This window comes from Pinus tabuliformis, chromosome 9, assembly GCF_031772625.1.
Source record: "Pinus tabuliformis cultivar Carrire ecotype Pingquan chromosome 9, CPIR1, whole genome shotgun sequence".
Taxonomy (NCBI): Eukaryota; Viridiplantae; Streptophyta; class Pinopsida; order Pinales; family Pinaceae; genus Pinus; species Pinus tabuliformis.
Genome location: NC_142307.1, coordinates 286,999,641 through 287,006,033, shown reverse-complemented (window position 1 = coordinate 287,006,033; position 6,393 = coordinate 286,999,641). Strand labels below are relative to the sequence as shown.

At 41.5% G+C, this 6,393-nt stretch overlaps 1 pseudogene; it reads right to left on the bottom strand.

Moving 5' to 3' along the window:
* Window positions 1–221: 221 nt before the first annotated feature.
* LOC149148297 (late embryogenesis abundant protein D-34-like) lies at window positions 222–1,165 on the bottom strand (annotated as a pseudogene).
* Window positions 1,166–6,393: the final 5,228 nt, after the last annotated feature.

Below are 6,393 nucleotides of genomic sequence, written 5' to 3'. Positions count from 1 at the left end.
CCTCAGAGTTTTTACTCGGGGTATTGTTAACCCGACATCCCCCCTATCACATAGGTCTAACCAGACTTTACTAGTGATTACCCAGGGGTACACATGCCTTACCAGGTCTTACAGTAATATGCCTATTTACATGCAATAATTTTGACTTCATTAATTTTTTTATTTTTATTTTTAATGTCTTTACACATCCTCTTGTTGTTATCTCAACACATCCTCTCTTTTTATATTGATTCTGGCGCCATTTCCATTTGCATGCCAACTTGGACGAGGTCGTCGATTAGGCCATCTAAGGCTTGGCGATCCACCTTACTAGCAAGAAGCTTTACCTCCTGAACAACATGGACGCCCCATTCGACCTCAATATAAGGGCAGTAGAGATTCCTAATAGCCCTGTCGAACTCTTCCTGTTTAGAAGATCCGGCTGCCTCATAATTCTCAATGAAACGTTGGACAGTCCTCTACCTCAAATCCCTCGAGTTCGTGTTCAACCTCATTTCCTTCTACGAAATCGTGAATAGGAAATTCCCATCGGCCTCCACATCTCCGCCATGAAATAGAAAAGAACGTCTCCCAAGGTCGTTTTCATCGAATACAACGATCGTGCATTAACATCTGCTGTCGATTGCTTCACCGAGGCCATGCCGCCTTTAGATATCTCACCAGTCCTGGTGGCTTGCTGCTTGGCTGCTTGGACTGCAACTGCATCGCTTAGTTCCACAAGCTTATCACCTGCTCTCAGGGCAGCCGCCTCCAATGCTTCTCCGATGGTGACATTCGTGTTAGTCGCCGTGGGATAATTTACAGGTGCCGGGTGGATGGCGTAGCGAATGGCCTACCCGGCTACATATTCTATGGTGACGTTCACACCATGCAAGTGGGCTTCGATGACAATGACACCCTGCTCACCCACAACGCTGTCTTATGCCCGACTGTTCACTAGGTCGGTGCTCTTGTTCATCTCGTTCACTGCCTGCATGACTGCGGCGACGCCTATCTTCAGTGTTTTACTGAGTGCCCTCGTCTCTGCGCTTTGCATGAGAGCAGTGTCCTGCGGAGTGATGGCCTGTGCCGCTAGACTCCCACTGACGTCGAATATGTCTCCGTATGTTATGGGCTTCGGCAATTGATCTTGCGCTTCATCCCTCCTCGCCTACCCTTGACTCATGATGATCCTCATATGCAGGTCATGCCCGAAACCCCATGCCACCCTATTCATTGACCCTCACAGCAGCCTCCATCGCATCATCGATGCCACCGGGATAAGCTTCCCCAGTCTTGGTGTGACTTGCTTCCAGTTCTTTGATCCTCCTCGTGTCCTCCGCTATAACAGCCTTGTCCACAGGCGGGTCTTCAGAAGTCAATCCCATTGGATAGTTTAGCTCCTACGGGGATCTTTTTTTTTTTTTTACAGTCGTGGTAGGGATCACATCATTTCTCTAGCACACTTTCTTTTGCATTGATCACATGATATGCACACACAGGTACAATATTACTGAGCAATGGAACACATAAAATACTGTAGAAATATAAACACAAAAAATGCATAAAACAAGAGAGACAGATATACGTGGTTCACCCTATTTGGGTTACGTCCACCCCAAACAGCCAGTCCTTCCTTTCTATTATCCAGCAAAAAGAAGAGACACAACCTACAACAAATCCACTGTAATATCCTTTGTTTTCTCTCACAGTCTCACCTCTCTGTTTCTCGCTCAGAGAATACACATCTATATCACAGCCTCAAAATAAAATGCCCTCATACAAAGAGAGGGGTGGCCTTCAAGGGCAAAAAACCCTAAACTAAACATAAGTTCTATCGTCAGATCATCCGCCCAATGAACGGCCTAGAATGACTCGAAATTACTATACTTTTACAAGGCAATTTTACATCTATTTTTGGCTTCAGGGGCGCTGCCCCCGAACCCCTGTCGGGGGACCGCTAGCCCTCGGACCCCACAGTTGGGGGGGATTTCCCCCCCCCGGGACCCTCGCAGGGGGGACAAGACCCCCCTGCACCCGCCTGCGTGGAGGGGTGTACAAACTTCCTGGGGTATACATCTGGCTGAAAAAAAGACCTTTGAACAATCATTCTCCACACACAACAACACAGAGGTGGGATGACAACCCCTCTAATGCTAAACATTAACAGCACATGAATAAATGCATAACAGGCACAACTTGGAACAAGAAGAAGAAGTGGACAATGAGTAATTAATAGCAAAAGAAGCTTGCATTAGCTAAAAATGAAGACCAAATGTTGCAGGTATCACATCAGTTACAATCTCCAGAAGTTGAACCTTACAGCAAAATAACACTCATCAACCTCATTACATTGTTTTTCTGGGTATATATAGAGGTTGAATACAAAATTGCTCTGCATAACTCATGCATGAAGGGGTCATAACTGACCACCAACCGCATTTACATTCAGATATGGGTCTCTGATAATAGTTTGATTGTCTTTAATGAACAAAATGGCTCTTTCTGTACTTTGATGTCCTTCCTGAACAGGTGAAATATTATCTGCATGACTTTCAACAACTGTTGTAGTCATTGAACTGCTCGAGGAACATTTTTCTCGTCCTTGGCCATGTTGTCTCCTTAACTGTGGTTGTTCAGAATTCAATGCACAGTGTACCAGATGATCTCTTCCTTCTTCGCGAACACAAAACAGGCTGAAAATACTAAAAATACATTAACAATGGATGAAGAGTTTAGCATGAATATTAACTGTTGGATGACAAAATGAACGGTGGAGATTGGATTATGGAAGCCATCAGGAAGGAATTTGAATGGAGGAGAGTGGGCCGTCATATCGTAGTGGGAAAGATCAGATGGCTATCAAAAGCAGGAGCTGCGCACAGGTTAATGAGCGGGGAACCGTACTGAAAGAGCGGTAAGCGGTTTCCCCGCACCGCTTTCGGCACTCGGCGGTATCCGTATGAGGGTAAGCGATGCAATGAAATAATGACACGTGGCCGGCAGGAAACCACTTCCCCGCGGGTTAACAGTCGAGTAGGTTGGTGGAGCGAGGGCTGCGATAACTGTTAGATCTCTGGGAGATGATCGGATGGCCTCGGGTTAATCGCACCTATTTGGTTGATATGACAGGTGATGTGACAGGTAAAAGGCCCGCTAAGTTATTTATTTTTATTATATCCGTGCATTATAAAGGGTTAGGGCCTTAGCACCGAGGTTTAAACAAAAATGGATTAATACGAGGTTTTAAGAGGTTAATGGGATTTATAAAGGTTTTCAGGGGTTTATAGAGGTTTTAAACAAAAAGAAGCCCAGGAGCCTGAAGGGTTTAAAGGAGATTAAAGAGGATATAAGGGGATGGAGGAAACAGAGGTGTGGGAGTTATAAGGAGAAAAAGGGAGAATGAAAGGGAAGGATAAGATAAACAGCTGCAAACCCTTTGCAACCCAAACTAGCACTGTCTGACTTGCTTTAATCCATCAAATGCTGAAAACTGTAGCAGAGCTAACACTGGCTCCTTCTGGGGATGAGATCCTCCCTGTGAGGTCTCAAGAACCTGCAGACCACTGCCTTTCTAGTTGAAATCACATTAGCCAAAATTCCTGGTGTTCCATTGGGCATGGAGTCTACTTTATCTATACTAAAATTGACAAAAGCACCATATTTACAACCTTTAAGGCCTAAGACCTTAAACAACATAAAATTTCAAAAACCACCCATTAACTGAGCCATCAAAATCTGCTTCTCCCCCCATACTTTTCAGTATGAAGGTGTTGTTCCCTTGAATATGTGAAATAATGAAAGGCCCTGTCCAGAAAGCATCAAATTTACCATGATTTCCTTTCTTTTCCTTTAGTGCATCCCATTTCAAAACCAAGTCACCAATCTAAAAATTATTTGTTTTTCCCTTTTTGTCAAAGGCTTCCTTGAACTTTCTTTGATGTGATGCAGCCTTTTAAACCAGTTGTTCTCTAATCTGATGTATTTCTGCCAAATCAGTGATCCTTTTCGCCATTTCTTCTTCCTCATTCTGCTCGGTTTGAAGGAATTTAGCCACAGGGAGAGTTAGTTGAATTGGGAATACAACCTTAGTTCCATATACCAGCTTTAAAGGAGAATTCCCTGTGGATTTTTTAATGGTCACCCTGTCAGCCCACAGTGCATACTTGAGCTTTGAATCCCAATTCTTTTTATTGTCCTCTAATAGTTTTTTAATTATCCTGATCATAATTTTATTAGAGGATTCTACCAGACCATTTCCTTGTGGATAATATGAGGTGGAATGAACAAGTTTAATACCCATTGAATCACACATTTCCACCAGTTCTTTTTCCCTGAAAGTTGCTACATTATCTGTCATTAATTTATGTGGACAACGGAATCTACTGAAGATATTTTCAATTAAAACCTTCATGACCACATTATGATCATCTTTCCTGGTAGGGACTGCTTCAATCCACTTAGTGAAATAATCAGTGGCTACTAATATCCACCTGTGCTGGCCACTAGAATGTGGATTGATTTCTCTAATAAAGTCCAAGCCCCACTGCTGAAAAGGTCCTCTTGCCTGAATTGGTTTTAGGGGCAGGGATTTCAACTGCTGTTTTCCTTCAAATCTTTGGCACTTGTCACAAGATTTAACAAAAACAAACACATCAGAAAATAAAGTGGGCCAATAGTACCCAGCTTTCAGGATTTTATGGGTTGTGGTTTTCCAATAATGGTGCCCTCCACACATGCTGTTATGAAACTGCTGCATAACTTCTTTTGACTGTTCTTTGTATAGACACCTTAAAAATATTCCAAATGGATTCCTCCAGTAGAGCAGATTTTCCATAATGCAATACTTTGCTGCTCTAAGTTATAAAGTTCTGGCCTGACTTTGAGTAAATCCTTAAGGGATCTCTAGCTTCAGCAAGAAATTAATTATTTCAACATACTAGTTACATGAAGTTAGATTTTCAACCACTAACTGCTTTCTCTCTATTTCAGTTGTTTCCTCTTTTTCTGCCTGACTATTTTCTGCGATTGTACACAAGAAATCAATATCCAAAGATCTGCAATTTTCTTCAGCTAATAATTTGGTGAGACCCTGACCTCTGACCAGCTTGGTGGGCTTCAGCTCTATATTAAATTCTATCAATTTTTCAATCCATTTCGCCCTTCTTCCATCAGCATCAGATTGTGTCAAGACATCTTTTATTGTAGAAAAGGGTACACATGCAATTATCTTTAATGAAAGATATAAACTCTGAAGGCTTTCAAAGGATTTAATAAGAGCATATTCTTGTTTTTCAATAATATCATACCTCAGCTCAACATCCCTCAAATTCTTTCTGAAAATGCCACTGGATGTTCTGAACCTTCTTCATCTGCCTGTAATAAAATTGCTGCAATGGTGTCTTCAGAGGCAAAAGAAAATATGTTCAACTCCTTGCTGTAGTCTGGATTTATTAATGTGGGAGCCTCCATAATATCCTTTTTAATGGAATCAAATGATTTTCTTGTTTTATCAGTCCATCTTACCTCTAACCCTTTTCTCAACATGGAGGTAATATGTTTCACGAATTCTGCAAAATTTGGAATAAACCTCCCGACAAAATTAATTTTGCCCAAAAAAGACTAAATATCATTCTTTGATCTAGGGAAAAACAAAGGCTGAATTGCTTTGACTCTTTCTGGGTCAATCTGAACACCTGCATCAGACACAATATGTCCTAATAGCTTGCCTTCATCTAAAGCAAATTGATATTTTTTGGGATTGACTGAGATTCCAAACCTCCTGCACTTCAAGAATACTTTTTTCAAATGTTGTAAATGATTTTGATGGCTGCTGGAGTAAACTGTTATATCATCAAGGTAGATAAGGACAAATTTGTCCTTCTCTCCCACAAATGCTATATCCATAGCTCTCTAAAAGGTGGCTCCAACACTCATCAATCCAAAAGGCATCTTGGCATACATAAAAGTGCCCCAAGGAGTGGTGAATGCAGTCTTTTCTTGATCATCTGGGTGTACAACAATCTGATTAAATCCTAAAAAACCATCCAAGAAAGACATTACTTTGGCTCCTGAGACCTTTTGCAGCAAATGCTCCATTTTTGGTAGAGGATAGTTGTCTTTCTTTGAGCATTTTTTCAAATTTCTGAAATCAACACATAGTCTAATTTCACCACTTTTCTTCCTCACACCACTAGATTGGCTACCCATTTTGAATATCTGAGACGTACTATGATCTTGGCAGCCAACAACTTTTTAATTTCTTTTTCAATTAGAGGAAGAAGCATAGGATTTATTAGTCTCAGCTTCTGTTTGAAAGGAATGGTGTCTTTCTCCAGAGGGATTTTATGCTGAATTACGTTCTTGTCATATGTTTTCAGATCACTATACTCCCAGGCAAACACATCAGCAAAT